The following is an 18,554-nucleotide window of genomic DNA, read 5'->3' as shown; positions in this document are numbered from 1 at the left end:
ATTCACTACTGGGTAGGGATCACTAGTTAGCCATAGACGTATCAGCCATTCTAACTCCTCAAAATTTCTCTCACATGCAAGGCTCTCTATCAAATCCCATTCGCAAGAAAGTATAGGGTAGCATACGTAGAACACTTGAGGAAAAGACAAAGGGTACCTTTCATCAAAAATAGAAGTGCATGCCTCTGGTGAAGTAGCCATTTCTGACAAGACAGATAGATTTGGTTAGGCCTTTAAAACATAAGAGTTGTTTTTGTGTGTTGCTTGAATTGACACGGTGAATTTGGACTTATATGTAAGATCTGATAGGGTGCTCTCTCATTGCTAGGCGCTCTTGCTCTTTACTATTTTTGTTTTTTTGTGAGTATAAGGCTATATATATGCATTCCCTAAGATCGGAGATTGAGAGGTCAGGGAAAAAGGTTGAGAGGGAAACAAATGAATGATGACTGTCAGCAAACACTCCCCCCTTCCTTGGGTAGATCATACCGTTTGAAATGAGCTTGTCACCCTTTGAAACCAATTGTTCCAGTTGGTAATAGGTGAGGATTTTAACCAATAGTTTTCGACCGCCCTATGCGTTTCATCTAGTTGCAAGGGTGGTAAGGTACTCTCCCATGATTTTATTTGCAACGTTGTTGTAGGTGGTGAACTTACCCCGGAAGGTGCAAACTCTTTCGTGCTTGTATGGATATGTACAGTGGTAGGTGGAGGTTGTGTCGAAGCTTCTATTTGCGTATAGGAACTACATGAAGAGAAAGAAGCTTCATTTGATTTCCCTGTTCCTGAGCTAGGTGGAACAAATCGTTCTTTCTTTGGTACCCAAACTAGCTCTAGAACGGGTGTGTAACATTCCATGATTTTTTCCTTTCCGTGATTTTCAATTTGTTTTGGAGCCACAGGATTGGGTTTACATGGGCCAGGTGACAGGTAAGAGTACACTTTACGTTTGGGCACCCAGATTTGATCATTTCCTTCATAGTATCCTTGGGCTTCCAATAGTCGTTTTGGAATCCAACGCAGCGTTTCTTTACATTTCTTGGAGTGAGTGGTACGGTTCTTACTAGGTTTTCGTTTTTTTGCATCAACCATGCTCACTACAGAGGTTTTAGGGACCCACTTGTATGTTTTCTCTGTTATATTAGGATGGTTCTTGTGTGTCTCAAGCTTTCTTTCAACTACATCAGTTGAAGCTCTAGAGAGTTGGGCTATGGGGACGTATGGTTCAACCTCCTGGACATGCAATGTCTTGGGTTTTATTTCCTTGGGCAATATCTCAGGGACTATGGCTTGAGTGGTAGGGCTAAGAGTTGGTTTTTGCGTTGTAACACCCCCAGTCCCCCAATCAATAGTGCATTTGGTGGCTATCATCCACGTGCGGCCTAGGTTTATATTACCCTCCATAGTTCCAGTAGGCATGACCAAAAAGTCTTGAGCTACAACCCCATTGTCATAACTAACAGAAGTGTGCCAGATTCCAAAAACCGTAGTTTTTTTCTTGTTGACACCCTTGACTTGGATAATACTCTCAGATAGAGGTGGCTTCCCTAACTGACACCACACCCCATAGGATAGCAGATTGTATTTAGTACCCGTGTCCAATAAGGCGTTATATAGCACTTTTCCATAGGCACTATTTAACTCAATGGGGTATCGTAGAGGTGTGTCAGAGTCCAACCCATCCTCTTCGATTTCCACGTGGAATGCATTTGTGACCCCAAGGTTAGCCTCTCGTTTTTGTCTTATACGTTGTTGTCGCTCCTTAGCCTCATCTTGAGCTTGTATCTTGTTTAACTCGGTTTGTGCTTTGGCGGCCTTCTTTTGATGAATGGCCCATAGTTATTCTTGGCTTAAAGGATCATAATATCTTTTGAATTTACTCCCATTGAGGAATCCAATGGTTTCAACTCCATCAAGAGTTTCCACACGAAGGGTACCTTGTGGGGTAATTTCACATACTCTATATGGTCCTTTACCAGCATATTTCAACTTTTTCTTCTCTTTACGTACTCCATACATAAGGACTTTATCACCAACTTTGATGTCCTTGTCCTTCACATGGCGATCAAACCACTTCTTTCTCCTATCCTTTTCCACAAGAGCATTTTGCACAGCCAACTGTCTCTCTTCGTCTAGTTTTTCTAAGATAAACAAACGCTCGGTTCAGGGGTTACCATTCCATCCTTCTTGCGAAGCTACCCTAAGACTAGGAATGACAAACTCCCAAGGCATAACCGCTTCTTGGCCGTATACCATTTTGAATGGCGTACAATAAATAGCCACTTTATAAGCAGTACGATAAGCCCATAGAGCAGATGTCAACTTCAAATCCCAATCAGTGCGATGAGCTTCTACCGTCTTGGTTAAAATAGAGATTAGAGTCTTGTTGGTGCTCTCGGCTTGTCCATTAGCTTGCGGGTAATAAGGTGTAGACTTATGGTGGGATATCATAAAGGTCGTGGTAAGCTCTCTTATTACCTCATTTATAAAATGGGTACCATTATCACTAACAATTTCAAAAGGGCAACCAAATCTTGTGATAATTTTCTCAAAAAGAAACTTAGCTGTTGTCCTCGCGTCAGCTTTTTGTGAAGCCTTAGCTTCAGCCCACTTTGTTACATAGTCCGTAGCAACTAGAATATATCGAGATTGAGTGTTGCGAGCTGCGGGACTAATTGGACCTACAAAGTCTAAGCCCCATTTTTCAAATGGTTGGGTTACTTTAATAGGATGTAAGGGCATTCTATCCTTGCGCTGTGTGGTCTTGTAACGTTGGCACTCATCACACCCTTTTGTAAAAAGTGATGCATCCTTAAATAAAGTTGGCCACCAATAGCCTGATTGCAGCACCTTTCTAGCAGTCAGGTCCCCTGAAAAATGTCCTCCTGCTATGCCCATATGTGCTTCTTGCAAGATATACAAATATTCATCCTCGCGGGCACAACGCCTAAGAATATCGTCCTTGCCTAATCTATACAGGGTTCCGGCAATCAAACAATAGGGTTCACATTCTTTTACTAGCCTTCGAGCGATATCCTTACGAAGTTCCTTGGGTGGAAAACCATTAACTAAACAGTTAACAATGTTCTCACTCCATTCAGGCATAGTCTCAACTATGAATAGGGAAGTATCGGGTAATTCATCATCAACTCCTGTAGGGGCTTCACCATTGGGTATGCGAGACAAATGATCAGCCATGACGTGCCTTTTACCGGGTCTCACTACAATCGTGAAATCAAACTCCAGAAGAATTAACAACCATCGTGTGATTCTTCCTGTGGAGCATGGCTTGTTTACCAGATACAGCAACGCTTGATGATCCACATAAAATACAAACTTGTTTGCCAGAAGGTAGTAGCGAAATTTCTTTACTGCATAAACCATTGCCAAACCTTCTCGCTCTGTAGTGGTGTAGTTCCTTTCAGCATCGTTCAATTGACGGCTTGCAAAGCTAATGGGATAGTCCAATTTATGTTCTCCTGGTTGAGTGAGAACACACCCAATAGCAAAGTTTGATGCATCAATATGCACATGGAAAATGACATCCCAGTTAGGTGTCCTTAAAATCGGAGCACTTGCTAGTGTTTTCTTCAATTGTTCATAGGCCTGGTCACACTCTTCAGTCCATTTAAATTCAATGAGAAGCTTGTACAAAGGACGTGCTATCTCAGCGAAAAATAAAATAAACCGTCGATAATAACCCATGTGTCCCATGAACCTTTGAACTCCCTTGTAATTGGTTGGTGGTGGTAACTCTAGAATCACTTTAATTTTGCTCTCATCGGTTGAGATACCATTCCTTGATACTATATGCCCTAAAATAACTCCATGCTTGACCCAAAATTGGCATTTGAACGGGTTCAATGAGATACGATATAACCTACATTTTTCAAACACCTTCCGCAAACATGATAGATGTTCTTTCCAAGAAGAGTAAACACAAAGGTCGTCTAAGAAAGCTTCACAAAACTCTCTCAAATATTCTTTAAAAGCAGTGTTTATTAATCGTTGGAATGTAGCAGGGGCATTTGTTAAGCCAAAAGCCATCACACGAAATGCAAACACGCCAAATTCTGTGATGAAGGTAGTTTTAGCTTGGTCCTCTAGCGCTATCGTGATTTGGTTGTAGCCTGAGTACCCATCTAGAAAGCTATAAGCTTCCTTGCCTGCAACTCTTTCGAGTACATGTTCGGAATATGGTAGGGGGTAATGGTCTCTTCTATAGCTGCATTAACTTTTTTGAGGTCCACGCACACCCTGAGTTTCCCATTCTTTTTTGGCACGATAACTATTGGCGACACCCATTCAGAGTGTTCAATAGGATATATGAACCCACATTTGATAAGCTTTTCTAGTTCTTCTTGAATGATCTTTGCGTACTTAGGATTCATCGGGTAGGGTCTTTGTTGTACGGGCTTCGCAGTGCTAATCATAGGGATTGTATGTTGGACCACAGAAGGCGGAACACCTTTCATATCATGGTATGTCCAAGCGAATACGTCCTTGAATTCCTTGAGAAGCTCTTTGAGGACCGCCTCTTCAACTTCTGTGAGGTCTTGGGCAATAAAAACAAGTTTTGATTCTTCACCGGGGTCAGCTAATTCTATTTCTTTAACTATTTCCGGACCATCATAGATTCCATTATTCCCATCGATAGGTATTCTTTGGGCTTTTGTGTACACAACCTTTGCTTCCCCTGTGGTGTAAGATTTGAAATGTTCTGGTGCAAGATGCAAGTCTGTGGATTCTGGTTGTGCGTTGGTTTGTGCTTCCATTTCTGCTTTCTTGTGTTGTCGAGCTAACTCTTGGTTTTGACGCCTCCTTGCAGTGCGGCTCAACTTTGGCTTGTCTATGATCTCTAATTGGGCTATGTCATGGGGTCGTGGTCTACACCACATAACATTTTGGAGATATTCACCCCAATTGTCTACCAATTTTCGATGAGCATCACATGCTCCTATATAACTGAGCCATTCTGCTGAGGATCTCTTCTTGTTTATCCTAGCACGTACATTGGCTCGATATCGACGCCTCTTAAGGTTTTTCTTTTTCTTATTTGAGACTTGCTTTTGATTTGCATTTAGATCTGGCTCACTAAAGGAGTCCTCGTTGGTGTCCTCTTCACTCTCGGAGGAGCTATCATCGGTTGATGTGCTCGGTCCTTCCGAATGTTTTGACTCTGAACTTGCTCCACTCTCTAATTCATGAGATTCAGAATCCGTTTCACTCTGGGAGTCAGTGTCCAAGTCGTGTTGGTCAAAGTCTTCTATTGAGCTATCGGTGTCACTGTCAGATTGGTCCACAATTGCCTTGCCCTTAGAAGATGCATGTATGGCACTTATCATGTTCAGAGGTGCAATTTGTGGTACCTCTTCCCCCTCTGTGTGACCCAAGTGGTTCCTCTATTTCCCCAGGTATCTATGGTTGCAGCTAGGTGTACCCAATCCACATTGTCCGACTCAGTCATCCCAGGTAGGATATCCATATAAGGAGAATCTTGGCCAATGTCTGTATCCTTCTTACAAGTGTAACAATATTGTAGTGGGGCCGAGTGAACTGTGGTGTCAGAGCGATGATCAATAATGGTTTTACTCCCTAAGGGGTGTACCTTACCAGTCACCAAATCCACTCTAAGGACAGAGTCTTGGAATTGCAAATAGACATGATTTTTAGACCAATCATGAACCATTTGTGCTTCCCTCATGAATGGTCGTCCTAAAATCATTTCATATGACATAAGGTGTTTAGAGAAATCCATTACAATGAACGTATGTCGTACCTTGTGTCCTAGAACTTTGATCTTAAGATCCTTGAGCATCCCCATAGGTTTGGCTATGGTACCATTTGCCATCTTTACCACAATGTTAGTAACACTGAGGCGGGGTTTTCCCATGGATTCCCAACAATCTTTTGTAACGATGCTAACTCCCGCACCACCATCAAGAATTCCCTTTATAGTTAATCCCTTGGTAGTGATGGGTAGGGTCGCATTAGACTCGTCGCCTTCAAAATACTGCCCTAATTCGTTAATGGGTACCTCGATCACAGACTCGTGTCCATCTAAGTCAAGTGATTGCACATGATTTTCCTCATCAATCATAATCGAGTCAGGCCTATTTGGTTGCGCAAACTGCGGTAATCCCGTTCGTAGCTCTCCGTTAAGGAATGCTCGAAGTGCAAGGAATAACTCAGGATCTCCATACAGCTTTGCTATGATCGTGGTTCGGACCTCAGAAGACATGAAGTCCACTAGTTTGGCAACATTCATTGGCGTTTTGCAGGGTGTAGGTCCTTGACTAGGAACTGGTGAGGATGGAATCTCATATTCCTCAATGGGATCAGGTATTCCTTCGTTAAACATCCTTTCCAACAAGAAGGGTGTATGCTCACTTTCTGATGTCCCGTCCTCACTCCCTTCTTGGATGATACTAGATATGGCTAACGGTCTATGGTTCATGTGGGGTGGATGAACTTGCGTGGGAAACACTGTGTCATGAATTTTGACATGCATGGGTTCTGGTTCCAGTTTCCTTTGAGTCTCCTCCACTAAACCTCTTAGATGTTTCACCTGCTAAATCTCGTCTATTGGGTTTGGGTACGTCCCAATCTTCTTTTTACGATTCTTCCCTTTTTGCCCCTGCGGTTTATCTTGGGGGTCTTGGATTGGATTTGGAAACACTTGTGGTGTTTTCAGAGGCTCTTTATGGTTTTCTCTTATTCGGTTTTCATTTGGTTCCATGTTACGGTTTTCTGTGTCGGTCTTTCCCCTTGTGGTATTGGTTCTAGTCTCCATTGTCTCGATTGAATCTGAATCATCCTCGAGGTCATTCATATACACGGGGTCATCTCCTGTTTCTATGTTTGTTTTGGAACTTGGCTTTGAATTTTCCGTATTCTGCGACTTCTTCCTTCGTGTCTTCTTTTTCTTTGCTTGGATAACTGACGCGGTATCTCTCTCTTCGAGGATATGGCCTGGCCCTTGAAGCATGGACCGTGTAATCGCATAAGCGGGTGCGACGGGTGGTATTGGCGATGTCACACTAGCAATTTGACCAAATTTAGGGGTGTGATTTTAGGCGCATTTGGGTTATAAGGGCATTGGGCAATCAAGTGATCTATGCCACAACGATTACATGTGAGTATTGGCATTGCAGACGTGCTCCCTTGATTCATTTGCATCTGTGCAGCATTCTTTTGCAGCCTAATAGGGCACTCCGCTGCTCGATGTGGTCCACCACACTCGTAGCATTGAAGAGGTGGCCTCCTAGCCTGGGTGTTGATATTTTGACCTCTGGATGCGAGAGCAGCAGCTTGATAAACCGGCTTGACTTGCCCCCAACAATCTTCCATGTAGTATATAGGACACTCTTCCAATGTATCAAGTCCGTAGGCAATACTAGTGTCTATTTCCTCCTCACAGCCATCTGCATAAGCATTTGATGGCTCGCAACCCACTTGGTTCATAGGGGCGACTCTTGGATGCGGGGGCTGCGGTCCTAGCACAGGAGGTGGTAGCGGTGTAGCTTGTACAACATTTTGAGATCTAGGGACCATGTGTTGCGGTAGTTGCTCAACAGGTGGAGTAGGCATCAATACAGGAGCTCGAGGCGCATCCGTCCAGGCTACAGGTGGTCTATTTGCCATCATACGTTTGATCATTAAACAATCCTTAGCTTGGTGACCATACCTACCACATGCGTTGCAAGTTCCATTAAATTTTACTCTAAACGTAGGGCACTCACTAGTGCTATGTGGACCTAAGCAAATGGAACACCATTGTTGCTCCCTTCTTGGATACATGTGACTATTTTGAGGGGGTCGATTATCCTTAAGAGACTCTTGGATTGCCTTGGTGAGGTCTGTCAAGAATGTCTCAAATACCTTTGGCTCATTGGCAATGGGCTTTGCAGTCATGGGTTCATACTCAATGGCTTGTGAGCTAGTGGATCTCGTGTCAGTAGACACCATCATGCCTGCTATCATCAAGTTGTCCTCTAATTGGATTGCATTGGCAGTGACATCTTCCCAGGTTGTGATACCTCTAATCACTAGTCCATTATAGATTCCTTCATTCCTCAACCCTCGAATGAATCGATCAAGCAGTTGGTTATTGTTGAAGCGCTCATTTACAGGGCAGCGAGAGTTTAAGTGCTTTAGACGACTAATGAAGTCCCTTACTGACTCTCCTTCCTTACGTTCGGCCTTTTGTAGCTGAGATGCTACACCCCAAAGCACACCTTCTCGTATGTACTCCTTTAGAAACAACCTTCGAAGGGTAGGGTAGATTGTTTTCTCGTCCACCCTTAGGGTCCTATACCAATCTCCAGCCTTCCCACTTAATGTCAAGCTTAAGGCATTGCACTTATGTAGTTCGTTGCGTTCCCCTAAGGAATCACATACTTGTTCAAACACTTCAATGTGTTTCCTAGCATCTTCGTCCCCATTGAATTTTTGCGTGAGTTTGGCAATTTGTACTGCCTTACTTCTAGGCTCTCTATCAGATGCATGACGCATATTTTCCGCGATAGATCGACCTATGGTTTGAGCAAACGCTGCCAAGTCACCTATGTGAGGAGGCAGGGCCGATGGAGGTACTCTTGGAATCATATGTGGGAGAGGGACGGGTGCCGGTCTTGGCATATGTGTGGATGATGCAGGATATGGAACATAACCGGGCATAGGTCCACTCGGATAAGGGCTAGGGAGCGGCACTCGAGGAGCATAAGCAAGTGGTACAATTGGAGGTGTGGGGGCCATGTGTGCATAAGGGGCTAGAGGCACATATGGTCGAGGCCCCATATTAGGTACTACGACACTAGGTAGTGGCATTGCGCTAACCGTAGATGTCATCGGTACATTCTCTGTCACGCTTATCCCTGGAGTGAGCACTGTGTTTTCCTTTATAGAGGGTTGAGCCAAGTTAGGGAAGCTAAAGTTTTCGCTCGGAGGCTCAGATTGCATAGAGACCCCAGGTGAAATGACGTAAGATGGGTCCATGGGGCTCATTAGAGGAGTCTCCATTTGTGATAGAGTAGGCTGTTGAGCCTTGCTCGTATCCAGAAATCTCATGGGGCCAGTTGAGAGTATATTTACCCCTCGGTTTTGCCTTTCTGATTGAATAATGCCATGGATAACATTACTGATCATTTTCTGTTGATCTTCGATGCTCGTGGCACTAGAGGTGGATTGTACAATCTCTATCCATCCTACATGGTAGGCATGGCCAGAGTGTAGATCCGTCAACACCTCAGTGTGGAGGTCGTATGTCCAATGATCATTAATGAACAATCCTTCTAGAGTCGACGTGTTAACGGTTTCTTGTGAGGTAGAAGCAATGTTGCTCCCCGTGGTTTTACTTGTCACCAACGGTACTCTAGAGGGAACTTCTGAAGGAGGCAGCTCAACAGGGCCTTCTTGGTAAGAAGTTGGCAGGATATCCACATGGACACTCTTTGGGGGTGTGGGGTCCACGTGCGATGTGAAAGGAGAGTCCACTTCCCCACCCCCTTCGTGTGCTTCATTTGCATCAGGTTCCGAGCGAGTAGCTCTACCTAATGTTTCCATGAAACGGCTAAACATACTAGTACTAGGCTGTGGAGCTTCGGGAGGTGCATGGCCTTCTCTCTCAGTGTTTTGGGTAGGGTATGCTTCCATGATTTCTGAGTCGGAGGAGGAATCACTAGCGGCTATTTTAGGGTCTTGGGTGGTGCTACCTGGTGTCCCCGCTGAGGGTCTAGAGCTTATCGTGGATGGGTAATGGGTGTCCGTATGAACAGAGGCACCCTCAATATGCTCGTGTTCTAGCACCCGCCCAGAGCGTAAGTGCATGTGCTTCTGATACCCTAAGGTGTCAAAAAGCTGCTCTAGGAGGCCTTGTGACTAGTTTTTAGCGTGTTTTTTGTTTGTTTTTTTGCTAGATTTTTTAGAGCGTGTCGTGGAATGGGCCGTGTGATAGCTCGAAACGAGCGTATCGGTCAGAGGGTCATGCCGTGCTTTACAGCCCTCTGTTTGGTCACTCTATGCCCTCGGAATCCCTAAAACTGTCAATTTCCAGTAGGGAACTAGGCCCAAACTAGAAAGTCTAAGGGTGCAAGTGGGAAGAGAAAGGAGGAGAGTGGAGGACTTGTCCCACATGCTCTCATTCTCTCTTGAGGGAGTAGGGTATATATATAAGAGTGAGTCTAGTATATATCATAAGACTGAGGACTGAGGCCTGGGCCTGGGCTTGGGCTTGGGCTTGGGCTTGGGGAAATGGTCCCGATCCCGATCTATCTTTTATACCAACCAACCCGTCCGTTTTAAGAGTCACGTTCTTTATTTTCGAAAAATTTCACCGCCCGCTCACTCGCATTTTTAATTTCCTTTTTTTTTTTCCAGAAATTGAACATGCAGAAATGCAAAAAATTGAAAAAACGTAGAAATGCAGAAAATTACAGAAATTGAAAACGCAGAAATTGAAAATGCAGAAATTCAGAAAATTGAAAAAACGCAGAAATGCAGAAAATTGCAGAAATTGAAAACGCCGAAATTGAAAATGCAGAAATTGAAAAAACGCAAGAAATGCAGAAAATTGAAAAAGCACAGACAATAGCAGAAATTGAAACTTGACAGAAAATGCAGAAAACGCAAAAAACAGAAATCTCCACACACTCCTTCCCTGCCTTTCCTATGATAGAAATTGCACCACAAGGAAGCGTAAAGTGCTAACCGAGCTTAGTGTAGGGCATATCCCCGACAGCGGCGCCAAAAATGTGCGCTCCTTGCCGCACTGTCGAAGCAAGGGACTTGCCAATACACCGTGTGCGAGCCACAAACGGCTCCAAGCACACAACAAGCCTAAACTAGCAAGCTCAAGAAAACAAAGGGTGTGTCACTCACCGCTCTACGCTCGTCTTCGTGGTGGATTCCTCGCCGCGATGAAGAAGAAGCTGCAGTCGTGCCGCGCTCAACCGCTTGGCCGCCGTCGTGCCTTCGTAATGCTCGATCGCACACACACTCTCCCTCTCTCTCTCTCTCTCTCTCTCTCTCTCTCTCTCTCTCTCACACACACACACACACACAAGGAGGTGAAGAAGAAGAAGATGGAGATGGAGCAAGAGCACTCTTCTATTGCACAAATGAGAGAATGAGTAAAAATTAGGTTTAGTTGGCTTTTATAGGAGCTCACCCCATTCACACTTGGGCGCCCATGCTTAGCCAACTAACCATAGCATGTTCGTGTTAGAGTGCGCCTCTCATCGGCGATCACTCTTACCCTTTTCCTATTGGTCCGACAAGCCCGGTACCTGACTCTAAATAATACATAATATGGTTATAGTGTCCGTCGTAGGCGATAGGGTGTCCGTGAGCCACGAGGGTTAACAGAGAGTCTGTGGTTCAAATTTGGGGCAAATCTGAGCAGTTAGACATCCTACGCGTAGGATGTCTAAGGCATGATTTAGAGGCCAAATTCAAACTGTGGACATAGCAGGGTGTTGTATAGCCTTAGGCAAGCCTCCTAGTCAAATTTGGTCCAATTTGGAGCTGATTTGACTTGGAAATTCATCAGAACAAACATCAGGCTTTTGGAACAGATTCTTGATCATTTGACCAACCTATAGGTGTCAGAATCAAAAAGTAAAAGTAGCTATGAGTTTAGCACATCAAGGGGAAGCTACAGTGCAAGTTTGGACAAAATCTGAGCAGTTAGACATCCTACGCGTAGGATGTCTTCAGCTTGATTTAGGACTCCAAACCAACCTATGAGCACACCACTGTGATCAGCACATCAAGGAGAAGCTGGGGTGAAAATTTCAAGTCATTCTGAGCAAAAAGACATCCTACGCGTAGGATGTCTCAAGGCCATTTTTAGGTCCAAAGGAAATTCTGAGCATACCATTGTGTTGCTGGACTTAAGGGGAGTCTCTGGACCAAATTTTGTTAAATTCTGAGCATATAGACATCCTACGTGTAGGATGTGTCTAGGCCAGTTTAGGGTCCAACTGTTCAAGGAAGAAGAGGTCCCCTTTTATAGGTGAAGAGAACCCCCAAGGGTTTACACAAGAAGAGAAGAGCCAGTGTGAACAGAAACTGGAAAAGTTGGAAATGAGCTGTCCCTACATGATGTGGGCAGACTGGGGTCCAGTATTTTTATCATATCTCCTCAACCGTGGCTCCAAATAAAAAAGTAAAAATATGGGTAGAAACTTCAGCTCATTACCTATGACTTCCTTTTTATTTGCATTTTCTAATTCAGATTGGAACCTTGTGTAAAAAAATCATCAAAATAGGGTACAGTTTTGGCAGCAAAAGTGTTCTTGTGGTCCCCTTAGCCGAAACTTTTATTTGATTCCAATGGAAACCTCATGCCATATGAAAGCATGACATTGATCCTTGACAAAGTTTTGTAATCATGCTTGCAATAATGCATTAAAATAAGTGTATCTTTGAAATCATGCCACCTAGTGTCCCACTAGGATTTGATTCCCTCCTAGTAGCTATTTTAAAAAAATATAAGAAAAATATAAAAAATACATAGAATATATATATATATTGGAAATTACCCTAGATATAGGATCTAGATAGGGTGTGAGATAATAATGAGATGGTAGAAAGAAAGAATCGATGCTTTTTGCCGCAAGTTAAAGAGGCGAAGCTATTGACGCTTTTCCCATAGTACTTTTTGATGGTAAAGTAAGAATATGTTAACCTTGAGATAAATAATAGGATGAGATAGAAATCTTATTATATAATTATGTATCTAAAAAGTTACAAGCTAGATCTTGTAGCATACGTTCCCACTTTGTACGTGTCACAGCACGACAGCGTGAAAATTAACGAGCTTAATGTGGTTGAGTCTCCAACCATTGAGACAGTTTTTGATGTGCCAAATGATATGTTGATTTTCACATTCTATTTTATTCTTGATGCATTGTTATCTCTTGATGAGTGTTATGCTCAGAATTGGATTATGGACTCAGGTGCTAGCTTTCACGTGACTCCTCACAAGGAGTTGTTTTCTACATACACTGCCACATATGGCACAATGAAGCCAGGTGATTCTTATGAACTTGATGTATGTGGTATGAGCAACATTCAATTTTCTATGAGTAACGGCATTGAGTTTATGTTGCACAATGTTAGACATATACAAAGAGTTTGGCAACTGGATGATTTGGGTTACACTACCATATTTGCCAATGGTTCTTGGTATATCAAGAAGGGAAATATGGTCATGTTAAAGGTCAAAAGTTTAGCTCATTGTATTTACTTTATGTCTCTTTCGTGAAAGAGAATTCTATTTGTATAACTGAGCTACCGTCTACAGAGTTGTGGCATAGTTGGCTAGGTTGTATGAGTCAAAAGGGAAGGCTATATTAGGTAAAGTGGGAAAAACCCAATTCCTAGGTTGGACAACTTTCAACATATCACGTATAAAGTAATGAGATTTTTGTCAAAGACGTCAATTTGCTTAAGGTCTCATTCCAATTTATGCATGTGGATTACACATTGAGAAAAAAATTGGACATGAAATTCATGGTTAAAGTCAATTGAACCATTAAGATACTAGTGCATTCTAGTTATTATCATTGTGTATGCCTTATTGTCCAACCTATGATTTATCTCAAAGTGAAGTTTCAGGCGCACCACTTATCTAAGCTACATTCAAAATGAGTACCTAAACTTATTCAAGGTCCACCACTTGTCCAAGCTAGGACCCAAATTGAGGAAAACAACCCAGTTTTGTATGACATTCAAACTTATCCAAGCAAAGTCCACTGCTAATCTAGGATTTCTTCATTTGAGGCATGAAGCATACATAAAACATGTATCATCTGATTGGTTGCATCATAAGAGTGTTGGTTTCATGGTGTACTTATCTAAACTAGGCTCCTTGGAGGAATATAGATCCCACCACTTTTCCAAGCTAGGTTCCCTTAACCTATGGAGGGATACAAAGTCAACTTCTTGTCCAAGCTACACTCAAAGTGATATGTTAAAATGAGTACCTATACATATTTCTAAGTTAATCTCTATTGAAATTAATAAGGTTCCTAGTGAGAAAAACCCCATTCCCAAGACCAATGATCACTTTCAATTTTTATGAATATAGCCAATTTGACCATTAACAAACAAAAAAAATGAATTTTATCTAAGGTATTGCTTTCACTTTTCTTTTTTGGATGTTTTTTGAGCTACATCAAGGAGTGTCAAGATCACATATATTAGATTCTAGAATACCATGTGATACACCACTTTATGCACATAGATATATTCTTTTGAACATGTTCATGAGGATAAGACGTTTAGGTATTCACCTACACTTATGTTAAGTCATCCTAATTTTATACATTTTATAACAAAGGGATTTTTAAATCCACCACTTGGCCATTCTAAACTAATCTATCAATTTCATGTTACTTATGTCAATGATATTCTATGTTTATTTACGAGAAAAAAGCAGTGGTTATAAAGAAAATTTCAATCTTTTTGGAACTATAATAAATGTAAAGCTCTTGTTTTATTACATTCTTCGTATCATTAAACATATTTGAAAAACACAAGTGTTAAGGAAGAAGAATTAAACTAATGTCAGTAATGGATTTTATGATAGAGTTGTGATTTTGTCATTATGTTCTAATAAATTTTTAATATGTGCATGAATACATGCATATGAATTCCCATGCCAATATCACAACAACATGGCATATTCTTGTATGAGTCTCCATGCTAATATGACAACAACATTGTTCAATGAATATATTTTTTATTAAATGAGTATAAAAAAGGGGTCTTCTATTGATACAACTTATATTAATTACATAATAATATATACCACCATTGAGCCAGTAGCATAAGAAGTCGTACTCATCTTTTGAAGAAAAAAGAACGTTGTTCATGTCAGACTTTGTTAGCGTGTCGCCACGATGGACGTCTACAGCATAGCTTTCTGGCACTAACATAACGTCAATACTGAGGGAAAGTGACTCGGATGGGGCACGGAGACTCTATGAGATCGTCAATCTCACAAAGTGAACCTTAACAAGCAAACACAACAACTTTACAAGCAAACCAACACTCAATGATCAGAAAAATCTACCTATGTCCTTTCTCACAGCTCTAGGTCATCACGCCATTTTGGCACTCCAACGGAATCGAAATCTAACAAAACTTTAGGAGGAGGTCAAGGACACCTAGGGGCCCTATCCTAGCAAGTCTGGTTGCAATCCGACAAGGTACCAAAATCACGATCCATCATGAAAAAGGTCATGAAAACTGCAACAGAATTATCCAGAAAGGTCGCCCTATGGTCTAAGAACACTCTCCTATGGTCAAAATGACTAAAAACAGTGATTTAAGCACTCAAATTTGCAACGAAGGCTCACAGACACATAGTCACAAACCACAGCAAAACTGACAATGCTTACACTTAATTTAAAGAGCAAAGAGACAGGAACACAATGCAAGTTTCAAAATTGAAATCTGATTACCCAATCGTTAGAAAAGTCGATTACAAGGTTTGAGCAGCTCGTAGCTTGAGCGTACGTTCCCCTTCTCTTCTAGAGATAAGTCTTCTTTCACATTAAGGTTATTGATCTTTATACCTAGGGCATTCTAAATGGCTAGTGGCCGGCTCACATGTACCTTTACAATTTTCATTGGCAGAATTACAACTCAAGGAATTGATTGCTATTCTAGAATCAAGATTACATAGAGTATTACTACACTAGCTCGAAAAACTAGTAGAGTACAAATGTGGTGTCCAGCTACGTGTCCGACCAGGTGGACACCCGTTTGACCTGTCCTCAAACATTCCCCCCTTCCTAATTCGTGTCGTCCCTTGACAAGACCTTGTGCAGTCTTGTCATAGGGTTGTCTTCAGCTTTGTCTTCAAGGTTGGACTTCAGCTTCGGAAGTGCTATGTCGTTGATGACGCTCCCCCTTTCCTTGAGTGATTCACATCTGCCATGTTGTTGATACATGACTTGAGCTTTGATTATTGAGGCAACTTTTCTTCTTGTTGTGTATTCGCCTCTTGGTTGCCAATCTTAGCCACCGTAAAGATGGATGTTGAAGTGTTTGATCGTGTAGAACTAATCCTCTTTGTGGCGTGGACTTTGTGATAGATTTTCTTTCAAGGTCCACTGCAATTGGAGTTTTCCACCATAGGTAGCCGATGTTGAAGCACTGTGTGAGATACGTATGGTTGTTGGGGATAGCTCGCTTGCTGAATTTCTCATTGCTTTGTCGTTGTAAGCCATTCTTTAACTTGCCACTTTTTTATGGAGCTTTGTTGTCGCCCTTGAACATAATAGATGCTCTTGATAAGCATATGGAGACCTGCTGTGTTTGCTCCAAGTCATTGTCGATTGATTTGGGTAGCTATTTTCTTATTATTGATGTAGAAGGAATATATGCAAGAAGTTGATAATGAGGGTTTTTAGATTAGGGTCTCAAAACCTGAATGACCAAAGGGAAAAAACCCGGTGGGAAAAAAGTTCCTTTGGTATACGCTCTTATTGGAGTTGAGCGTTTGGACTCGAAGTACCTTTCATGCAAGGTGAGTGCATTGGAGAAACAAAAGGAAAAGTGTCTAATGCAAGTGCCAATTATGGGACACTCTATATACATATGAAAATTTATCGAAACAAAAGCATGCAGTGTAAGAGATGAAGATGATGGGTGCTTCAAGGAACAAATGTAGCACATGTGACATCAAAGGACATCTCAATAGCTTCCATGTTTTTTGATGTAGAAGCTTCTCCACTCATTCCTCTCTGTGCTGAGTGCGTGAGTGTCCTTTGGACTTCCTCCTTCACTTACCACTATACAATGACTTTGACTCTTATGCTCACATATACCAGCATGAGCGACACAATGTAATTATGCTCAACTCTTTCAGCTTGAGTAGTACTTAGAATAACTAAGACGCTTAGACCACAGAGAATATTACATGAAGGTTTGGGACTAATGCCTCGCTCATTTAGTGGCTTAGCTGCCCGACTCTGACTTTTATGGCATGTATTGTTAATGGCGACTTGGACATACCTTTTCAAGGCCAGAAACCCAATTCCATAAGTTCTAGAAATTTAGGCCTCTTCCATTTTGTTGGTCTTTGGATGGGACCATTTTTTTGAGTAGGTTGGCATATTTTGGCTCCTCTTGACTTGCTTGTCGTATGTTGTCACTACTTTGTGAAACAAGTTCTTCAGCTACTATAGAGACTGATGGAGCTTTTGCTTTATCTTCCAGCGGTTTTTGAGAGGTGTGGGTTCTTTGTGATTGAGTTTCTACTAGAAATTTTGGAACCCACATTGTCTTTGGTCCATGTGTGGTCCCGTCTTTGGAATTTTTGCTACTTCTTTGGCTTGAGTGATACTAGGCTTCGGTACCCATATCTGATGATTTCCTTTGTAGCCCCGTGATTTTGTAGCTAAAGACAAGGTATCCATCTAGGGTTCTTAGCACTATCAGTGGTGATCGGTTGTTGGCTCTTCCTGTTGATTGTGTGCCTTTGGGTGGAGCCTTGTACTTATTGATTGATCTTTGTTGTTCCAGGTTGAGCTACAATTTTTGGTAACCATATTTGTGTGTTACCTTCATAGAATCCTTGTGCTTCGAGTAGCTGGACTAGAATCATCTGTTGTTGCATCTGTTTGTGTTCAGCATCTTCATTGAAGTCTGATTTTGGTACCCAAAATTTTTGCGTTGCCCTCTTGGAAGGTCTTTTCGTTTGCCTTTTGTTGGTGTTCTTTCGCTTGCCTTAGTATTTTTTATTCCGTTGATAGCGCATCTTGTTCCTTGTATAACTTATTGGTTGAGGTGGGTAGGTCCAGGCTGTTACTTTAGGCTTTTTGGCCCAAACATTAGTGTTTCCTTGGAAGTCACCCTAAGCAATGATTGACTCATTTGATGCTACCCACCCTATCACCTTTTGTTGATGTTGAACTTGTGCTTCATGTATCCAAACTGGGTCTTTGACTTTGATGTGCTCTTTGGATACCAACACTTGGTTGACATTCTTTGGATTCTTCCTAATGCTTTAATGTGATGGAAACTTTGGTTGATAGACTATTTGTCTCGATTTCCATTGCATTATTGATGGCTTGGCTCTTGATGTAGAGGCTTCGCGGGAAGTTTGATGGAAGATCCTTGGGGGTAAAGTCACCTTGCGAGGTTGATTTACTTCAAATTTTACCTTAGCTTTACCTTTTTCTGCTAGGTTGCTCCTTTTTTGCATTGACTTGAGGTGCTTTTTGGGCCTTTGCTGGTGTTGTTGTTGAAGAATCTCCCTGTGGTTGAAAGAAGATGTTCCTCCAACTTTCTGTCAAGACCAGAGTCTCTTTGATGTGATGGGAGTCAATTATGTGGAAAGTATTCTTATACTCTCCGGTACTCAACTTGAGTACGGCTTCTACCATGCCAAAGCTAGGAATCGTCATTTTAGAACTTGCGTACATTATCTCTTCTAGCTCGGTGATTGGCGGCTTTCCCATCATGATCCATGTTTCATAAGTCATTAGATTCTTTGTTGCTTTTGGATCTATCACAGCTGAACATGTGATTTTGAGTCC

The sequence above is a fragment of the Adiantum capillus-veneris genome, chromosome 26 (assembly GCF_014529385.1).
Source record: "Adiantum capillus-veneris isolate H3 chromosome 26, ASM1452938v2, whole genome shotgun sequence".
Taxonomy (NCBI): Eukaryota; Viridiplantae; Streptophyta; class Polypodiopsida; order Polypodiales; family Pteridaceae; genus Adiantum; species Adiantum capillus-veneris.
The sequence above is the reverse complement of the archived record's forward strand: the minus strand, read 5'-3'. Positions refer to the sequence as shown.